This window comes from Adiantum capillus-veneris, chromosome 20 (assembly GCF_014529385.1).
Source record: "Adiantum capillus-veneris isolate H3 chromosome 20, ASM1452938v2, whole genome shotgun sequence".
In the NCBI taxonomy this organism is placed as follows: domain Eukaryota; kingdom Viridiplantae; phylum Streptophyta; class Polypodiopsida; order Polypodiales; family Pteridaceae; genus Adiantum; species Adiantum capillus-veneris.
Genome location: NC_140950.1, coordinates 53,221,125 through 53,243,873, shown reverse-complemented (window position 1 = coordinate 53,243,873; position 22,749 = coordinate 53,221,125). Strand labels below are relative to the sequence as shown.

The 22,749-nt window shown below is 42.1% G+C and overlaps 2 pseudogenes; one reads left to right on the top strand and one right to left on the bottom strand.

Moving 5' to 3' along the window:
* Window positions 1-2,324: 2,324 nt before the first annotated feature.
* Window positions 2,325-6,324, bottom strand: LOC147432518 (uncharacterized; annotated as a pseudogene).
* An 11,835-nt stretch (window positions 6,325-18,159) lies between these two features.
* LOC147432517 (uncharacterized) lies at window positions 18,160-18,899 on the top strand (annotated as a pseudogene).
* Window positions 18,900-22,749: the final 3,850 nt, after the last annotated feature.

Here is a 22,749-nt window from a genome sequence, read left to right as displayed (position 1 = left end):
CAGTGGGTACTCTTCAGAACATACTGGTTCTTCCATTATACCAGTATCAGTTGTTTCCTCCATTCTTCCAGTTAGCTGAACTGTTCTTTTCCATGTATTGACTTCAGTAAACTGATCAGGGAATTGTCTCTTCTGCTTGTCAGCTTGCTCTTTGTTCAGCAGAACTGCATTGAAATCAATTTTTGCCAAAGGAAATATGTTCATAGCTGCTAGCATTCGCTCAATTTTCTTAGCTCAGTATTTCTGACACAACTCCTTCGGCCTCAGTTCCTTTTTCCAGCTCTTGGTGTTGTTGGTCTGGATTTTGATTCTGCCATTGGCTCTATCTATGGTTAAAGTCTGGTTTGCGTAGCATGTGTTGTTCTTGACCATGGGCGGCCTAGTAGCATTCCATATGCTCCCTGCACATCCAAGACTAGGAAACTGGTTTTGAATTTCTCCTTCCCAACTCTTATCTGCATGTTTTCAATCATACCCGTCGCTTGTACGACTCGATGATCTGCCATTCTTACTTTGAATGGTGTTGGTTTCATGTTAGTGATACCCATTCTTTGCTGAAGATGGGCTCCCATTAGGCTGACTCCTGCTCCTCCATCCAGTATGACGCTTGAGAGAGGTTCTCACTGCTTCCTGACCTTGTAGTCTACCTGAATAAGTGGAACTTCATCATCCCAGACAGCCATCAGGTCCACTGTTCTGGCCTCTACCTCAGTCTTCCTACGTTGTCTGATAAATCTGGCCACCTCAGGTAAGGTCTTTCTTATATCGTCCAGCTCTACAGTCTTTCGTATCCTTGTGGAAGTGGGGTTGCACGAATTTATAATCCAATTGAAAATATTCTTGCTGATCCGAATTTATGAATATTCTTGTTGATCCAAATATTCTTGCTAGTGTGAGATAACGGGTGTTGGGCAAGCAGCAAAACGGCTCAAAGTTTCAAAGAAGGAAGCAAAGGAAGATCCTATGAAGTAATTTGTCTTGCAGGTTGTCATTCAGCGCAAACGACAAGTGCGGGAAATCAAACAGTCGAATGCATCCTATGGAGGAGAAACAACTGGAATTCGTACAACAATCAGTCGTAGTGTCACAATTGAGACAGGTGAGGTTGACTACATAATCGACAAACATGTAGGAGTCGGTTGAAGTTTAACAGCTAGTGTTTGTTTGTGATGTTTTGTCAGGTAGTATTTTATTCTTCTCGAGTCTTAGTGAAGGGGTGAGGAAAGGAAAATTCCAGCCAATTCCTTCTGCTTCCTGGGTGAGGATAGGAAGCTAACGTTCCCCAACCATCGTCGGATGAAGGGCCAGGTTCTACATTGACAAGAATATGCATGTATGCAGAAATTAGCAAGCCTCTAACCGTGACCCATTTTCATCAAAGAGGAGCTACAACTTGATGCTTCAAATAGCCACACCACTCTTCAACAGGAAACTAATTGAATTACCCTTGAGCAACCTGATGCACAACACTACAACTTTTTCAAAAAAATTCTCAACCTGATGCACAAAGTAGACTCAATCCAACATTGCAATCTGCATATAGCCTTATGTGAACACAAAATCTCAACCAAACACCAATGCAAAATATACAACATGTCAGCTATAGTTCAATACTCCGATAAGGAAGGAGTCTAGAACAAATCCGGTGCATATAGCCTTATGTGTACACAACAATTTCAACCATATACCAATGAAAAACATTTCCAACATGTCAACTACAATTCAATACTTTGATAAGGAAGAAGTAGTCTAGAATAGATCTGGTCATCTCCTTCAAACATCAAAACATGGCGACCCATGAAGGCAGAAGCCAACCCAAACGTTCCGGTGCCTGCAAAGAGGTCGAGCATTGTGTATTCAATGTAACTAAACAAGGATATTATGTACTTTGCCAGTTTCTCACCACGCTGAGACCCACCTCACCAAGGCTTTCCCTTGCGTACTGAAATATCCTCAAGGGGAACCCTGAATGATAGAGCAGCCATAAAATTACACAGTGTTACCTTCATGCACATTCTTTCAAGATTAAAAGTCCTATGCATAGATTCAAAGCATCAATTAGGTTCCTACACATCATATATTACGGTGAAAGCACGAATAGGTGGAATGCTATTTGAGCGATTATAAAGCATATCACAAAAACAATCTTGTGAAATAAACATTTCAAACTAGAATAAAATTTACTAGTGATTGCACTTCTAGATTGTAACTTTTAAGAGCTATCCATTGACATTTATCATCATCTAAATTTTATGTGAATTCATGTCTAATTGTAGGCCAAATTTTTTGATAGTAGGTGTCCATGGACACAGCTATTTCAACCACTATTCCATGCTTTTACCCATTATGTCCTTTGCTGATTGAAAACCCTCCCCCAGGTCCATCTTTGCTAGCTAGTCCTCATGTACATCAAGAGTTGTGATTGGGGTGGATGATCTCACAAAGACCGATAGCATTAAACAAGACACCTAAAAGCACAACCACTCCAAATCATAAGTAGATATATCACTCAATACTTGGCCACAAACAACAACCAAAACCAAATGGAGGGAGACTCACATGCATGACAATGGAGGGAGACTCACATGCATGGCAATGTGCCCGATTTTTTTTCCAATTGGTGGAGTACAATGGACAATCTGTCGTCGAAACATTGCAAACCCCAATCTGGTGGCTATGCGCTCAATAGACACGCCTTGCTCCAGTGGATACAAGCAAACTAGATATCCCAAGTCAGAAAGGTAGAGCTCTGTCTGCCAGTTTGAAAGTGCTCTCAAATGTTATTGGGCCAAGCCTGTTCCACCCAAAACCTTCTTCTGGGAAAATCCTTCCACCGCTACATTAGAGGGAAAGTCGGCAATTATTAGATCAACACAGTTGTCTACTTGCTTCCCTTTAACCCCCCCTACACTGCAGACAATATTGAGTGCCTCAGATACGCTAGAGGTCAGCTCCTTACTCTCGATTGGGTTAGTCATTGCCTTTCGCAAGTCCTCCACCTAAACATGAAAGCAAAACACAGTGCCTGCACGCAACTCTTCTTTTAGGCGTCGACACATATTTGATAGTGCCAAAGACATTTCTATCTTTTAGCCTTACCTACTGGTTTCAATTTAGGTGGAACATAAGTGCCCTTGCTACTGGACGCTCCTAAGGCGGTTGTCCTTTCCCTTTCAGACTGCTGTTGTGCCGTGTATTTATTAACTATTTCTTTGTCGAGGTTTACTGGCATTGGATGCCTCTTGCCACTACTCTTAGATACTGCTGACCCAGTGGAGGCAAAGTGAGATATTGAGTTCCCTCCTCGCTCTTGATGTTTTGTTGTCCCCATCTGAAATTCTGTCTTGTGCATGTCATACAACTCTAACTCCTCCTTTGGTGCCCATTGACCAAGCAAGACCATCCACCAAGGGCAGTGCCTTGTCTCCACCTCACTCAGAGGCTACCTTAAATGTGCACTTGTCATGGTCCATGACAACATTATTTGCAAGAGGAGCTCATTGAATCATCAAAGAGCTATACTTACCCTACCAAGTTTCACATCTTGGTACATGTAAACTGGCTGGTCCACCTATTTCCAAACGTACTCCATGGCAGGGTATTTCTACTATATGTTTCTTAGCATGCTCTTTTCGGAGCCATCTACAAGAGATCAAACAGATGCAGCTGTCTTCAGGCCGGGCTGAAGATCAGGCTCATTAGAAAACTTTATTCACCCCTCATTAGTCTTGAAAGCCTTTCAAAAGAACCTCATTCTACATAGCTGTACGTATGAGTTCCAACGAGATTCAGGAGGCGGAGGCACATGATTGACTTCCCTTATCTCTTGTATGAGTATACGACCATGGTCTGCCAATTGCAACCAAAAGAAATACTTATGCAGCCAATCACGAACCTTAGCTTTGTCATTAGGGAGTCCCTCCAAAGTTCTCTGGTTTGCATTGTGGTTGTCCAGCATGCGCACAATCTGAGCTTTATTAGCATCGCTAATCATTGATGATCCTATCATGTTCAGTTTCTCCTCAGTGGCAATGTGGGTGGATGGCTCATGCCAAGGTAGTGACAGCACAACATTCTAATACTGCTCCCCATTGCTCGGGTCTGCAATCCTTGCAAAGTTTGATGTCTTATCTCGATAAAGTGTCTCCATGTTCCTTATAATCTTGTCACGGCTACCTTTGTCATCAATAAGAAGCCCCTTTGACTGATCTTCAATTTTTTGTTCCATGTTATCCTTGAAGATTAGCCAGGTCATGATTTGAATGGGCAATGAAAACCAACTCTTCTTACCCCGACCACCTTGAATACTCATCTCTGATTCCATGCATGCTTTGTCCTCTTCTTCCAGGTAGGACAAAAGTGTGCTCTTGTTAGACTCACCTAGCTTCCTAAGTTGGAAGAGTCTATCCCCAAATGTGGTTGGCACAAAGGCAAACTCATTTATCCTATGTCAGACAAACACCAAAGAAAAATAAATTTATCAAAGTCAATTCATTCACAGTAAATCAAAATAATTATAAAAGACCAATGGAGCTTACTTGTTTAAGCGTGACAGGGAGAAAAGTAATTCTCCAACATCTTGCTTCCTAAACTCTAGAAAATTGCATAAAACACTACAGTGCTTGCTTGTTCCAGAGGATTGTGCTGAGGACAAATCAATACAAGTTTTACAATCAGCTATATAGGAAATTCAAAATGGCTAAATATGATCTTACCCTCAGCTATGCAAGCCATCCATGCTCGATGTCTGTTGTTTCCATCCAGGATATGCAAAATTTTGCCTGTAAGATAGGGACCCCACTCCTCGCTCTGAAGCAATTCCTCCTCGTACCTCTGCTTCAATTCATTACCATCATCCCAGATCTCATGCATTGCATCTATTAACAAAGTATGTTCTCCCTCTAAATCATAGATACTGACGGCGAAGGTCCCTTTGCTGGGAATATAGCGACCCATTTTCTTGAAGCACATTGACACAGTCCTCTCTGTAAGTGGGCTAATCTTACTAATTGCCTCGGTTGGAAGCATTCTGCACAGTGGGACCATAGGGGGTGGCTGGACGTGCTTCACTTTGATCCTCTCCAAAAATGCATATGGCATTGAAGTGTCCAAAATTTTTCCATAGATCTCTATCTTTTTCTTTCCTGTGGTGGTCGGGTCTAAGGTAGTGGTCTGGGTGGAGATTGTTAAGTATGGAGCTTGATTTACCCTTGTAATTTTCTGTGGTAAAAGCGCACATTTGTAAGGCCCCCATTATGAGGAGAAGCCATCGTGCGTGAAGGAAAATCACTCACCGGAAACCAAAATTTTCACGGACAAGAATCAAGGGCAACTTTAAAGGCCTCGGGGACGGAGGCCCCCGAGACTTTTTTTCGCCGGAATATTATGGCCAATGGCCGGTGGTCGGAAGTCAATGGCCGGTGGCCGGTGGCCGAATTCAAAAGCGGACTTGTCTTCTCAAGGGCGGCCACACATGGGCGGATTGGAGGGTCCGATTTGGACTTATTCGCACAAGGGCGGCTACACATGGCTGTCTCTCATAAGAGAGGGCAACCCTTTTGGCCTATAAAAGGAGGCCATTTCTACACACATTTCATAGTGTGAAGTTGATGCAACAAGGTGAGTGTGAGGTGGTGAGAGTGAAGCAAGGCGGGAGCTCCATTAAGGGTATAATCCCTTTGTAAACTACTTCTTGTTTTGAAGTACCAAAGCCATTGAGTGGCTGCTTTCCCGTGGACGTAGCCCACATTGGGTGAACCACGTATATCGTGTGTACTCTCTCTCTCTCTCTCTCTCTCTCTCTCTCTACACTATAATCTCGTGTATATAAATTTGTCTCTCTCCATTAAGTAATCTACTCAATTATCTATTTAGCTATGTCTTATTTCCTAACAGGAGACACTCTTAGACTAACCATCGTCATCCGCCTGGTCAGGCCCAGCTACACTAGCAGCTACTAATTCTTGGGCTTCTTCGGCAAATTCATCCTGATCCCCTGAGCCGTCTTCAATTCCAACAACAGGTTGGTCTAGGATCCCAACACCCATAGCTTGGTATGGGTTAGGAATCTCTTCCATGACAACATCAATAGAGTCGGCATGCTTCTCTGGGGACACTTCAGCTTCGTGGTCAGGACTGCTTCCTTGGAGGGATGTGGTAGCTTGATCTAGTCTACTGAGAAAATCACCCCTTCTTGAGGAGGTCCTTGAGCTACTTGCTCTGCTAGTAGCCTGTAAAATTTTCCTCTTTTTAACCATTGGAAGTTTGGATTCAACAACTAAGCAATTTAGCTTTTATGCAAACTGACCTTGTCACCCATGACATCTAGTTAGTATAACACGACAATACCAAATCTAACCACACAGTGCTTGTCAAGTCATTCAAGACCATTGGCCCACACACACAAGTGATTGTCACAAAGTCATTGCCCCCCACACACAAGTGCCTATCACAAAGTTGAGTCTGACCCATCATCACGAAAAAGGTGGCTCCACTATAAATATAGTTAAAACAAGGTGGCTTTTAGAGAACTGCGTCTCTACTATAGTTAAAACAGGGCGGCTCCACTATAAATATAATTAAAACAGGGAGGATTTTTGAGATAGGGTGGAATTTTGAGAACTGGTCCATTGTAGCCGGCCCATTCAAATTCCTACAGCTGGCAATAGATGCATCGGTACGAGCAAAAGAAAACTACGACCAAAAAACACATATCATCAAACACTCAAGCACCCAAGCTCATTTTCATCGGCATCAAACCTCCAAGTCATCAAGGCATCAAGACAATGGAAGAAGGTCACAGGTAAAACCTAATGTCGGACAACCCTTCGCTGCTCCATGGCGCCTTTCCAAGGTGGATAGACTACAAAAACGTCCGGGATGTCCGTTCGACACCAGTGGAGTCTGGTGATCTTAATAGAGCCTACCATAAATAGATAACTTACCCTCTTTACCAGCTGCTCAAGAGATCCATAACTACATTCTGCATGTGGTTAAAGTCATCTGAGATATGCGAACCTACGCTCACTCGAATTAATGGAGGCAGGAAAAGCCATGCTGCAGAGAAGTATACGAAGGCTAAGGTACACACGATGGCAACTGGTTGTGGCAATATTCTCCGGCTATGAAATTTTCTTCTGAGGAGGACCTCCAAAACAGTCACAAATCCATGGATTATGAAGAAGATGGTCACTTCCCATGTTGTGTGTGTCTGAGTAATGCAATAAAAGATCCATTCATGGATGAGGCTGACTCAGAACCTCAAAGCATCAACTCAGAACCTCAGATCCATTCATGGATGAGGCCGACTCAGAACCTCAAAAATTGATTAGTGAGTAAAGGTTGAGTTTGATTGAAGGCCGACATGCACTTTCAAAAATCGAGCATGCTGAGTTTGTTGAGTTTTAACGTTAAAAATTTGAGCATGAGTTTCTTTGCTTGTTCAAGTACGCTGAGCGCACTTGAAAAAGCAAAAAAACTCATGCTGGCTGACTCACTTTGCTACATGGTGAAAAAGCCTTGAGGGGGTTGCATGGCATGAGCAATGCCTTCTTCATCTCAACCCATTTTCTGGTTGCCCCGCCCAATCTCCACTTGTTTGCCTACTTTGGTTTGAGCTTTGCTTCGTCAAATGATCACCCTGGGTAGCCACGTTTCTTTGCCCCTCCTCTTGAATTCCCTGCAATTCTTTTCTATAGTTCTCCTTGGCCTTGCCCTACGATATCACTCAGGGGATGTCGTACCTTGCTCACGAGATCCTTCATTTTGTTGTACTCCCTCCTCCATAGAATGTACGTAGCCCTGTGCAACTAGATTCCTCTTATGCATCACCCCTAGACAGCCCACCGGCCTAATATAGCCGCTTTAATTACTTGACCTGCCTTAATTAATAGCGGGTCCCTGGTCGTCTAAGCGGCATGTAGTGTATTTTAAGAGGCATGTAGTGAATTTTGTGTATTTTTTGGAGCACTCGCCTGTTCGCTGGTTTTTCTAAAATTAATTTTTTCATTTTTATGCAAAAAATTAAATATTTGATTATAGGTGCACGTCCAAAATCTTCTTGGGAGACCTCTGTAATGGAATTGGCCTATTTAATTTGAGAGTAGCGGAAATTAAAGAGAGTACTTTTGAGAAATGACTTTGTGAGCATAGCGGGTGAACATAATTGAAGGTAGCAACATAATCATAACAATTAGTTAACTTGGCATGAACAATACTTTTGCAAGAGAGAGAATTTAGAGAACATGACAACAGTTGAGGACCGGATTTATGTGGACCCGGTCCCCCCTCCAATAGGCATTTGTATTATGATTTCTCCCATTAAGAGAGACTTGTTACAATACAGTCTTTGTGTTCCTTGTGACCTAGGTGATGCAATGAAGATGGAAAGCTTCATGCATCACAATCATAACATAAACTTGAAGAAAGCTTTAACTATCCCAAGCCTCAATCCCAAGACCTCAAACACCTTTGAAGGTGGAGAGAGCTAGCAGGGAATGAGGGTAGGGAAGAGGAAGAAGAAAAATTTCGTAGGAGAAAGAATTAGTTCATCACTTATCATAACTCTTGTTGCTAGCATACATAATAGCATAGTAATGAAGAAGAAGGAGATGGCAAGCTTAAGCATTGAAGCATGGCTCTTGGTTGGATTTGCACTCCATAGCCAAGAGTGTTGGTGTAGGCTCTCAACCTCTACTTGCTTGGAGAAGGAGAGGGAGCTCTTGCACTTTGCATAGTACACAATGAGAGTGCTTGTGAGTGTGTGTGGGTGAGTATACCCCCTAAGCAACCCCCCTTCTTGCTAGGTCGACCCCCTCTTCTAGCTCATCATTGAAGCTCATTGGCTCTTGCCAAGCCTAGCCAATCACAAGCTGGGGCCATTTCTATCAATAGGTGTAGGCTTGGGACAAGTGTCCCCCTTTCCCTTTTGAGAGAGAGGACTTGATAAATGAAAAAACAATTAGATAATTCAAGTAATTTATCATTGGACCCCTTTGAAGCCTAGCCAATAGGATTCAAGCATCTCATGAAGGTAACATGGGTAGGGGCCTGACATGTATCCCTGTTGCCTCTTCAAGCTTGGGCCTTCCTTGTGTGTGTGGGTGTGTGTTCTTTCTCTAGCCCCTAGGAAAAGGGCCCCCCTCTTTGTAGAGATTCTTTTGACCTTTGGTGCTCAAGCACCTTAGTCATCAAGCATGACTAAGCACTTGAACTAAGGGGTGTTCCCACAAGCATGACAAAGCACTTCAAGCACCTTAATCATGTAGCAAGTCAAGCACCTCAAGCATGTAGCAGGTCAAGCACCTCAAGCATCTTAATCAAGCACCTCAAGCACGACAAGCACCTCAAGTACGACAAGCACCTCGAACTTGGGCCGGGGTCCCACCTCAAGCTCAGCCCTAGCTTACCTAAGGTTCAAAGGACTTTTACACACATTATTGGAGGTCTTCAATGAAGCTACCCCTAAGGTCTTATGCTCCATTGGTTAGCCATGCTCTTTGATAGAACATCTCTCATTTGGGCCCCTTTACCATTGGCCCCGTGTTGAGATAGATCTATAAGCACATATCTATATCTTAACACTTGTTCCCGTTTATTCTCCCGCATTAAGTGATCAATTTAATATGAGAAAATCATTTGGGTTGGTTAGATATTAGATTTTAGGACATTACCTCTCTCTTGAAATCATAGTCGTCCTCGACTATGAGGTAGAAGAGATAAAGCCTTAGTCATTAGTCAATTTTACTTAGCGGGTAGAGGATCCCTTTTTACCCTACGACATCTTTCCAAGACGGATGACTACTCCATTTGGGTTCTTGGGAGACATAGCTGCCGCAAGTATGTCTGCTCTTTAGTCCATTTCATTCTCCTAAAGTAGAGTGACAAATTCTACTTGGTGTTTGAGAGACGTCGTCATCACAAACATGATTCTAAGCATGCATACTAATTAAATTTGTGCACAATTAAAAAGAGGACTAGTCTTATAAGACAAAAACATGAGTCATTTAAAAGAAATTTGTACATTTGCTTACTCTATTGTAGCATTGTAAGCATTGACAAGGTTCATACTATCCTTAAGTTGTATTCCTTGCATCCATCTAGCATCTTCAAAAGGATAATTTTTGAACTTAATAAGATACCGTCGGATAATCTTACCATGTCGTAGTACCTTGTCTTCATGCCGAAGGACAGCTTCGGGTTGTAGCACCTCTTCTTGGTCTTCAACTTCGAGAGGGTCTTCAATAATTGGTTCAGTTGGTGGCTCTCCTTTGTAGGGCTTAAGTAGGCTTACATGAAAGGCATTGTGTATGAGCCAATGGTTGGGCAGCTTGAGTTGATAAGCCGTCTCATTGATGGGCTTCAAGATTTGGAAAGGACCATAGTATCTTTTTGCTAGTTTAGCATAATACTTTTGATGGCCCCTACGATTTTTGCCCGTTGTTTGCCTTAATCGAGCCTTAGGAAACTTGAGTAAGACCCAATCGTTTTCTTTGAACATTAAGGCTCTTCTGTGCTTATCAACAGCAGATTTTTGCCTTTGTTGAGAGATGGATATAGCCTCCTTAATCTTTTGAAAAGATTGTTGTAGGTCACGGCTATACTCATCAGGGCGGCGAAGATCTTCCCATGTACTTTGAGAAGAAAGGGACTTTTAGGTCTTCCCTCAATGATCTCAAAGGTGCTTTTCCCGTAGAAGTATGTACAGTATTATTGTAGGCATACTCTACAAGAGGTAAGTATTTTTCCCATTGTGAGCGTTGATCTACTTCGATAACATAAGTCTTGAGTAGATCGAGTATCGTAAGATTGGCTATCTCACTTTGGCCATCCGTTTGTGGGTGATAGGCCGAAGAGAAATTCAATCTTGTTCCTAGATTTTCAAAGAGACCTTTCTAGAAATTACTAGTCATTCTAGGATCTCTATCTAACACGAAGGATGTGGGTAATCCATGGTGCTTGAAAATCTGAGATATGAAGAGAGTTGCCATTTGATGTGCCTTAATAGTCTTTTTGACAGGAATAAAATGTGCTTGCTTGCTAAACCCGTCAACTATTGTCCATATTCCTGTATTCCCATGGATAGACTTGGTAAATCCAAAGATAAAATCCATGGATATACTCTCCCATGGTGAATTTGGAATAGGCAATGGCTGGAGTAATCTAGGTTTCTTCCCTCTATCATACTTGGTCTTTTGGCATACTACACATTTTGAAACATACTCTTGTATGTCCACTTTCATGGTAGGCCAATAGAAGTACGTCTCTACTCCTCGGAGAGTAGGTTGAATACCTCTATGCCCCGCATATGGATGAGCATGGGATTCATACATAACTTTCTCACGAAGGGAATGGGTAACACATAGCCTATTGCCATGGAGAAGATAACCATCCTGCAAGGTGAATGGTTCCTCGTTCTTCCCCAAAGCAAGGGCTGACATTATGTCTCTAAAGTCAGGGTCAGTAGCATACTCATCTATCATAGATGATAGATCATTGTGAGTAGCTATAGACACCGCATTAACTTTGGGTCGTCGTGAAAGTGCATCGGCTACTTGATTGTGCTTACCAGCTATGTGAGCAATATGGAAATTAAATTGCGAAAGAAAATTTTCCCACCTCATTTGTTTGTCGGAAAGCTTGGTTTGCGTCATGAAATACTTGAGACTTTGGTGGTCGGCTCATAGGATAAATGGAGTCCCCAATAGGTAGTGCTTCCATGTGTCTAGGGCATGTAGAACAGCTAAAAGCTCTTTCTCATAAATGCCCAAGACTCTCTCATCAATATTGAGCCTTCGGCTCTCATATGCTATGGCATGCCCTTCTTGAAGCAAAACTACTCCAAGGCAATCACCACAAGCATCACATTGGACTTCAAATGGCTTTGAGAGATCCGGAAGCACGAGGACTGGTTGGGAAGTAAGCTTGTCTTTGAGTTTTTCAAAAGCATTTTTCTCCTTAGCAGTCCACACAAACTTAACGTTCTTCTTAGTTAAGTCATGTAGTGGTCTTGCTACTTGAGAGAACTTTGCTATGAAGAGTCTATAGTATGCACACATACCAACAAAGCTTCTTAGCTCATGTAGAATTCATGGGTTAGGCCATGCTTTTATTACCTCTAACTTTGATGGATCCATTTGGATACCATCTTTAGAGATAATATGACCTAAGTATTGAATCTCTTGAAGGAAGAATTCGCTTTTCTTTTGGTTGAGAAAAAGCTTGTTCTCCCTCAATGCTTGAAAAATCACTTGGAGATGTTGCTTATGTTCCTCCAAAGACTTGGAGTAGATGATGATATCATCAAAGAACACTCCAGTGAATTTGCGGTATGGTCTAAAAATTTTCTCCACCAAACGATTGAACGTAGCTGGTGCATTAGTCAAGCCAAAAGGCATGACTAGATATTCATAAGGACCAAACGTTGTGCGAAACGCGGTCTTTAAGATATCTTCATCCACTATCCTTATTTGATGATAGCCACTCTTAAGGTCAATCCTACTGAAGTAGGTCGATCCTTGTAGCTTATCAAACAGATCTTCTACCCGAGGTACGGGAAATCTATTTTTGATAGTGATATGGTTTAGTGCTCGATAGTCCACACACATACCGTATGTACCATCTTTCTTTTGCACTAAAAGGACTAGAGAACAAAAGGGAGAGGAACTAGGCCTCACCATCCCTTTGTCTACCAGCTCTTGTACTTGCCTCATTATCTCCTCTTGTTGAGCTTGTGAGACTCGATAAGGAGGCTTGTTAGGTAGTGAGCTTCCAGGAAGGAGCTCAATATGATGGTCATCATCCCCTCGTTTTGGAGGTAAGTCCATAGGGATATCATCGATAAACACATCTTGGAATTCTTTTAGAAAATTAGACAAGTCTAACTCTTCTTGATTCCTACCATTTACATTTGATGAAACCTTAGTATCGTTTAGAGACTCTTTGACAAAAATCATGTACGCAGAAACTGAGCTCTTCATTGACTTATCAAAAGAAAGAGGATTTACAAGTGGAATAGTGCGACCACGCTCACTAGCATCTATATACATGTTCTTTCCCCTATAGGTGAAGTAGATTCTCCTTTCAGGGAACTTCATGTTGGCAGCCATGCGATCAAACCATGGTGCCCCTAGGATAACATCCTCATGTTGGAGAGGAGAGATGAAGAAGTATTCCTTGTCAACATAGCTTTGGACATGAAGCCTCAACTTCCCAATCAAGGGAGTAATGGAGGCTTGTTGTCCCTTGAAAGCTGCATCAGCCACTACTATATCTCCCATCTCAAAAGCTTGAATGCCCAACTTGGTGGCCAACTCCATTAATATGAAGTTAAGAGTAGAGCCAAGGTCAAACAAGATGAAGGCATCATGCTCTGTTACCTTTCCCCAAGCATAGGAAAGTGATGATCCTTTGCAATGAGCATCCTCTTTTGGAGCTTTGATGGTGGAAGCTCTAGGAGTCTCACTGCGAGTATTCTTCTTGGGGCAAGAACGATAGCCATGTCCTTGCTCCCCACACTTGAAACACTTATGGTCCTTGCGAAAAGCTTCAAGCTCTTCAAGAGAGAGTTTGTTTTTACCTTTGTAAACTCCCTTCTCCTTGGACCGATTGTTGTTTTTGGAAGTGCCTTGGGAATTATTTTGAGCATTGGATTTCCCCTTTGCATCATTCTTATCTTTGTTTTCCATGGGCTTGACATTACGTCTAGCCCCTTGATGGAAATTGATGCGTGAAGAAACCATGGTGTGATGGATTACTTTGCTAATAGTACCAGGCCACTGAGAGTTGATGTATTCGGCCATCTCTTCAGGTAATCCCGCACAGAATTGCTTCCTTTTCTCAGCAAAGTCTATCTTTTGAAAGACAGTAGCTTTGAGATGTAAATCCCAAAACTTGTCTACATACTTGTGGATAGACTCATGAGAGAGAAGCTTCAAGCTACGCCATTCGGTAAGAACTTTGTCCTTTGCATCACTTGCAAGGAACTGCTTCATGATGGAATCTCGTAGAGTTTTCCATGTCTTTGGGGCTTCACCATTGCCACGAAGGCTAGCCCACCATTGACGATATGATTTTTGGAAGTGCATAGCTACATGGCGTAGCTTGGAGGACTCTGTGAAGCCCTCGTCTCCAAAGGCCGCATCAAATTGTTGGATGAAGGCCAACACTTTGTCGGTAGCACCAAAGGTGCCATCATAGGTGAGAAAAGAAATACTCTTTCCTCCCTCCTTGAACTTCTTTAGCTTTTGTGACCTTCGCCATGCAGGAAATGATTTGCGGTGTCCTCCCCTCTTGTATTCTATAGGAGAATAGCCATAACTTTCATCGGAAGAGGAGGAAGGTGAAGAAGAAGGAGAAGAGGGTGACCTCTTCCTACCCCTTTTCTTCCTTTGTTTCCTCTCTTGCCTTTCAGAGTGATGAGGAGAAGGACTATGTGTTGATCTTTTCCTCTTGGGAGGAGTGGGCGATCGTCTAGACTGCCGTCTTCGTGGAGCCACATCTTCAGAGGAACTTAAACTTTCATTGCTTTCTTGCTCTTTGGATTCCTCCTCTCGAATGGGAGAGAGCCTTCTTTTGGGGGTCTCTTCAAGAGGCCTCCTAAGCTCTCTCTCCTCTTGGAGAGGAAAGGAAATTCCATAAGCACAAAGTTGTTGAGTAACTTTGGCTTGCAAAGCAGGGTTGCCCATAGCTTGCTACAACCTAGTAACGAGATAATTCACAAACATGGGAGCATCATCATTAGCACCTTCATGTGCAAAATCAAAGCTATCAATGTTCATTCTACTCTCTTGATTATTGTCAGCCATGTTAACAAAATTTATGTATGTACTTAGTGTATGCTTTGGCAATTCAAAACCTTAGTTGCCACTCCTCTTAGCCTTTGAAAATTGGCTCTTAAGTATCTACACCCACGGCTCGAAGTGGTTAATTATAGAGAGTAGAGGAGTAGGTCTAACATAGCAGAGTTGCCAAGGGCTAGCTCCTTTAGGACTTCTTATGGCTCAATAATGGTAAAGTCGTAGGCAAGTCTAAAAAGACTCCATTATTAAGTCCAAAGCTCCCGAGGTGTGCACCATCCCCCACATAGTGGGCTCAACAAAACCGATATTAGATCCCAGTTCCACTTACCCTAATATAATTAACAACATCAACCATTTATAGGCTACTTAAGGACCTCTCTTCTTAAGCAAGAAAAGAGAAACCAAATGCTCTGATACCAATGTAATGGAATTGGCCTATTTAATTTGAGAGTAGCGGAAATTAAAGAGAGGACTTTTGAGAAATGACTTTGTGAGCATAGCGGGTGAACATAATTGAAGGTAGCAACATAATCATGCCAAGTTAACTAATTGTTATGATTATGTTGCTACCTTCAATTCTGTTCACCCGCTATGCTCACAAAGTCATTTCTCAAAAGTACTCTCTTTATTTTCCGCTACTCTCAAATTAAATAGGCCAATTCCATTACACCTCAATGGTGCTGCAGTTGAAGTCCCTTTTCTCGATGGGGTAGCAATTGTTTCTACCTCATCTATGCATCAAAATCTGGTCTCTCGAGCAAGCTCCATTGAAATTGGAACGGTTCAGTTGCGAGTATTGGCAGAGTGTGATGGGGTTCTGCAACCAGTGTCTGTTTTGCAAAGGAGACTAGGGCTTGATGATGATAGCTACTTTCTTCTCATTTGTGATTTGTCACAATACAATATTGCAAGCTTACATTCTACCAAAGTAGAGTCCGAGCTTGGTGCCTCCAATCTTTCCCCAATGTGAGTTGGTACACACTTGTAAATCCATGATTTATTGGATTTCTTGTTGACCTATTTCTTTTGTTTGGTGCACTATTTTGGAGGAGGAAATTAGAGACAACACTCCAAACTTTTTAACAATCTGACCTTGGGTAGTGTAGAGCCAATTGAAGTGGAGGATGATGATTTGTCATCTAATATATCATCCTTTGAGATTGTCAGACGGTTGACTCCAAATAACATTCTCCATAGAGTTATAGCAAAGTGCACGTTGTTGGGGAGGGTGCGTGAGCTGCCTGCAAAAATCCCAAATAACACAATCTTTGAATTGGTGGATGGATGTCAAATGGAGGGCATGGAGCAGAAGTACGATGGTAACCTCTGGACCAAACCTCAAACTCAGACAAGGGCCCTCAATGACTTGACTGTTTGCAAAAGCATGTGTGGTAGTTCACTGAAATGTGTGAATGAGCGTTGTCCATTCTTTGCAAGGACAGGATCAGCCAACAAGCTTCATTGGTGTGGTCAACTTCTTAAGTCTCCCATACTTGGTAGCTATGCTTGCGGAAGCTTTGGTAATATAGTGTTTCTTACCCCTCTTTGCATTGGGACATATCCTGCCATTGCTTACTACTTTATGCCCAAAGGCACATCACATTCTCGACTTTTTATCCACTATGGGGAACACTCTCATGATGTTTTCAAAGGAATGTGCAGGAGTTCACTCAAGAATGTTCGTAAGCTTGTGTCTGAGGTTGTTAGCATGGATCATAGTGAGGGGCCAAGGAGAGTACAAATGATAATTGGAAAGGAAATGGTACTTCGTGCTTTCACAGATCAAGACAAGGGACCATCTGAGTTTATGTCTGAGCAGGAGTTGAGAGAGATGTCAAGAGAAACGGACGCATTGGTGAACCTTAAGAAGTAGGTTCAACTAATTGTACTACTCTTGACAACTTGACATTGATTTGTGCTAATCTATCATGGTTCTACTTGACAAGTTGAAACAAATGGTAGTGCAAAGTAGACGAGCAAATAGACCTGCAGGTGATGGGTTTGAGGCAATTCTTGAGTTGAAGACAAAATGTCATTTTGAATTCTTTCATGGTTCTCGATTCCCTCTACAAGCAAATTCAGGGGACGAGAGATGCTTTCAATTCAAAATGTCCACAACCGGTGAAGGATCAGGGGTTAGCATAGTGAAAAGGATGGACATTGCTGGTACTGGTGAGCTTAGGCAATCTTGGGTCTGTTTTTATCACGTGCACAGAATTGAGGGTGGCTGGCATACCATGGGGGCGCATGTCTATGATCACTTGTAAGTATTGATTTGACCTAGCTCAGTGATGTAAATTTTGTGGCTAATTTCCATTTCACCCTTGTTTGTGCAGTGTTGCAGAGCTTCTTACAATTGCCACTTGTGAGTTTAGAGAGAAGGACAAGGTGGTGCAAATTATGTTCTGGGAGAACTTAGTAAAGGTGGTGTAGAGCATGGTGGTAGAAAACCGCAATTTGCAGGGTTCATGGCTGATGAAGCAGGTGCAAATTGGCGTGCAATGAGAGCTGTGTTCAATGATGGAAAGAGATGGTCGGCCGAGAGAGATCTTGCCTTTTCCATTGGAAGGAAAACCTCATAATTCATACAGATCGGTATATTGCATCACCCTTTAGGGCCACCCATCTAGCCATGTGTGAGAGCTGGAGAAATGCATCTACTAGGTCTGATGCACTTGAGCATTTTAGGTGAATAAGGGCATGGTGGACAATAGGGAAGGCATTGGATAGCTCAATTCAGAAGCTTCAGTGTTGGCTTGGTTGGTGGCATCACAGGGCTAGTCATTGGGGCAATTTTGTGCTTGTGGACAATGAGCCCATAGCCAATGCACTGGTGCCAAGGACTAATCTTTCAGAATCTAAGCATGGTTCATGGCTCGCTAGAGAGGGGTATAAACATAAAATTATTATGTAAGATGCATGCATCACCAACCTTGTCAATGTGTACTTTCAATGTGCAAGGCATCTTGCTTTCTTTGAGGGGAAACTGATTGGAACGGGGCCCACTCTAGAGGTGTTGATCAATAGAGCAATATCACGACAGGCCAAAACAACATCACCGGTTGAAACTACAAAGGTAGTGGATGATGCAATTTCTGAGACTCCAATGTTTTCGCAACGAATCAACTTTAAAGGTGAAAAGAAAACCCTTTGGGTCAAGAGGTCACTGGATAAAGAGGACAGCATAGATGAAGCAAGGTGCAACCATCATCCGGAGTACAACTATGTCACAGTAGATAGACAAGAAGCTATCGCTCATGGAAAGGGCAAAGTAGGAGACAATGCTGAAAGCCTATTGCATGATCTTGAGGCATGTGAGGTGGAAGTGCATCCCACCATGTGGGCATTGAGGAGAGTGCCGATGGCGAGTAGGATCAAGTATAGCAACTGAGCATTTGGAAAGAAATGTGATGTACTTGTTCGTGGGGGTGAGATAGCACCGTGCTTCTGGAGTGACCACCAGATGGTCCAATTAAAGAAGGAGAAGTTTTGCTATTTTTGCAACACAGATGTCAGACATTGCTGGAACATTAGTAAGGTTGTGCTACATGCTCCTAGTAGTCTTCCCACACTTTGGCCGATTGTAAAAGGGACACACATGAAGATAGTAGAGGCAAAGAAGTTAGTGGTTGGAGGATTTGACTTTGGTTTTCCGTTGACACAAATTCAGGCAGTCATTGATGCCACAACCCCACTGACAAGTGACCCAAATGTAGAGGAGAGACAACGCCTTCCTTACAGACCAGGTGTGTCAAAGCTTGCATATACACAAGTAACTTATGCATTGAGTCGAAGAATGCATGTGGAAGATATTGTGGTGAAGAAGATTGGCATTGAAGAGGTGTTCAAACTGAAGGTGTGGAACTCGGCGGATTCAGATCCAGAGCTGATTGATGTTGTGGTTCGGAAGAATCCATCGTGCTCGTGCAAGGAATTTCAAGAACGTGTTTCTTTGAAGAAAATATATCTTGCATGTTCACACTTATACTATGTGTTCCTGATAACTCTTGGTCAAGATGTGCACGTTAGCATGCATATTCACCAAAGAAAATAGCTCCCAATATTGTGCATGATATGCTCACACAGGCCAAACGAACCTAAGCAGGTTCAAGGCTCAAAGGTTTTTGTGACGACTATTTATGTCCATCTCGCAAGGGTTTAAAACTAAGAATATCTTAGTTCTTCAACGTGTCTATTATTTATGTCCATCTTGCAAGGGCTTAAAATTAAGAATATCTTTGTTCTTCAATATGTTCACCCAAAGCAATATTTTTATGAAAAAAATATAATTTCATCTAATTTTAATTCATTTTGACATCTACATAGCAACATTTTTGTGAAAAAGATATGATTTCATCTAATTTTATTTTATTTCAACTCTCTCTCTCTCTCTCTCTCTGTGTGTGAAAGAACCTTAAGGGCCTTGCTCACTGGCTTTGTTGCAAACTTGCAAAATTGATCATTTGCTCATTTTTATGAAAAAAATATAATTTCATCTAATTTTATTTCAATTTGACATCTACAGCGCAACATTTTTGTGAAAAGGTATAATTTCATCTAGTTTTATTTCATTTCAACTTTAAAGTACTCTCTCTTTGTGTGTGTGTGTGTGTGTGTGTGTGTGTGTGTGTGTGTGTGTGTGTGTGTGTGTGAAAGAACCTTAAGGGCTTTGCTCGCTGGCTTTGTTGCAAACTTGCAAAATTGATCATTTTCTCGCCTAGTTGTGCTCGCTTCATAGCCATCCCCTTTAGCCACTATTTCCTTATAATTATTAACTTCTGTTGACCGCCAAAGTGATCTCGCAGGCTCACAACAATAGGTCTTGAAGAACCATCACAGAGGGCTGCAAGAATCAAATGGGAAAAAGAAGCTTTTGATCAAGAAAGAGGTCTACCAAGGGATTTTGAGGAGTTCAGGCAGCCAATCGAGGTTGCCAATGCAAATCTCGTAGCAAGAATTGAAGTAGTCGATGCATTTGTAGAGGAGTATAGCACTTTACACGAGCAATCCAAATCCGAGATGACTAGCTTGAAGGAGACCAATACCAAGCAGTTGGTTGAATTGCAGACTATGATAGAATTAGCGGAACAACTTACAACTGCTAGTGAAGCCCAAGAGAAGAAGCTTCAAGAGGCAAATGCTACTCTCTTGGACACAAACGCACATGCCCAGTGGCTACAGACTCAACTCTAGGTAGAAAACCTCCAGGCCGCCCAAGCTGAAGCCCACCTCAAGGATCAAAACGGGCTATTAGACAAACTTAAAGCCAATTCGCAAGTGCTCACACTGCAAGGTTCCAACCTAGCCGATCAACCACTAGAAAACAAGACTAAAGACCTAAAGCTAAAGCTAGAGCAGATGCAGGGAGAGAGATCTTGCTCTCCTTTATTATTAAAGAAGGTTGTTGAAAGGGAAACATAAAGTTCTTGAAGGACTCCCAAACATGATGCAACCAGGATCTAGAGCACTAGAGTTCTTGCAACTAGAGGAAGATGTTGATCTCACTTCATTGCCCCAAGAATCTTCAATAGCTGAGCAAGACTCCGAACAAAGGGCCAATAGATAGCTTCATCACCGAGGTAGATAAGGCCTTCAAAATCAATATAGAATCAAAGACTGCAGATATTTGGAAAGAGGCTATGGTGTGGGAGCAGCAGATCCTTCACTCTGCCAATGTAGCCCAACTCACTTCAAAGCAAACCACAGAAACATTGCATCATGAGTCTCTCCCATACCCACTCATCAAGTATGAAATACTCAAGGTAAAGGAGAGACTTATAAAGGATCAAGTCGTGCATATATACAAGTGATTAACACTCGGCTTGGAGGATGTATTGGCTAAAGAGACCTCCATCCTCTACACACAAGCATCACTAGATATAAGAAAGGACCCAACATTTAGCCTTGTGCCAAGAGTCCAGAGTTGGGGCAGCATCATGGGGGAGGTGGTGAGTTGGTTACTCTAAGGTTCGTTGTGGGCATGGCTTGAGTTCAGCACCCGTTGTTAGTCAAATTTTGCGCCGGCAAAAGAGGCAAACCTTACTCTCATGTTGGGAGTATTGAACCGTCACCATGGCGATCTCACGCCTCATTGCAAATGCTTGGTAAGTCCACCATTGCTTGGATTTTGCCTTTAATGTTAATCTTACTTTCACGCTGGCAGTATCGAACCATAGCCATGGTTAACTCATGCCCCTCAGCACAACCGCTCGGGTAATTGCACTCAGTGCTTGAATTTTGCATTCAATGTTAATTATTCTGTGTTTTTTGTGAATGCCGCATAAAACCGCCTGCAAGGAAGCAACTTGGTTGCAGCGTAGGCTCTAAGGCACAACCATGAAGGGCTCTGAGATGCAACCAAAGGAGCGAGTGGAGGTTTGTGCCCCTGATCTGGTATCAACACTGCAACGCAGCAGAACGTCAACTGTGGAAGATTGGGGATGGCAACTAGAGAAGGCTAATGCGCCCATGCAAAATGATTACGCAAGTGGTTGTATTTAAGAGATTTGAAGCGGTTGTTTATCATCTCATGCACGTAGCACAAGGAGTCCTCTTGGCCTGACAAATCAATGCAAAAAACAAGCATTGAACGTTCCAGTAGCGGAACCATTGTGTAACTGTCGACTTCATACTCATAGTTAACACACACGTAGCAATTTTTTGGTGCCTTATTTTTATTTTTAAGAGGCTATGGGGCCTTTCTTTCTTTTTTTGGAATGGGTACAAGCTACTCCTATCAGGAAGCTCGCAAATGATAAAAGGAAAAACATGTGTGTGTGTGAAAGTGGTCGATAGAATGTGCTAAAAAAAAAATCCCGTCACAAAACTTGTCATTCTCACAATGAATGGAGATTGTAATGTGCATGTTTCATAATTAGAAACATTTTTGATGTAAAATGATGGCATGGGAAAAAAATGAAAACAATCTTGCATTTTTTGCGACAAAAGTGACCACAAATGGCAGAAGTGCTACAATAAGCCATCATCTCAGTGTGATAATGAGGACCACAAAGCACGACATTGCTCGTTAAATCTTTTGGATCAATATTACGTACTCAAACATGAAATTGTACACAATAAATTACATAAACGCAAGGCATGGGTAGACGACTTTGTTGATGCATTGGAAAGAGCATGTGCATGGTTTTGCAAGCATGATGACAACACATCTCACACTCATAGGCAATTGACTTTGCTAAAGGAGTTGCAAGAAAATGCAAAGCATTTGCATGAGTTCCATCATAAATGGAGATTTATAAAAATTTGTTGAGAGCATGGCATATTGTAGCCGAAGACCGAGGGGGTATATAATTACTCAAGTGACGATGACGACCATGATGAACATGGGAATGGTAGGAATGGGATGGATATTGCAGTGAAAAGAGAGGACCCTATGAGCCAAGAGAGCCAAGGAGAGTCTTTGAGTAGCCCCATACTCACATCTTGCACCATCAACCAAAGCATTACATGGGTAAAATTCCATCGGTTTTTGATGGTGAATTGCATGATTTTGATGTCTGAAATGATGAAAAGGACATAGATTTGTTTGTTGAATACCATGAGATGAATCAGGAAATGAATGTTTGCAACTCTAAAGAAAATGAATGCTTTGATGAACTTTGTGATGAAACATTGAAGAAAAATCATGACCCATGCTAGGAAAGGTGATGATGTTGTGATTTGGAGCAAACTTATGCTTATTATTGTGCATGATTATGCAAAGATCTTGTGGCTTTTTCTCATTGTAGACTTGGAAGGAGATGTTGTTTATCAAATGGTGGTGTCTTAAAGTTCAAATTGCATCAAGGAAGATGGGACTAATGGTTTTGGATGTTAATATGCTTGTTGAAAGCATGCCTTTACAAATAAAATCCAAAGCACACAATGTTTTTGAAAAAGAATGTGTCAAAGCAAAAGAGTTTTTGTTGAAGAATGTTGATACTCGTTTGCC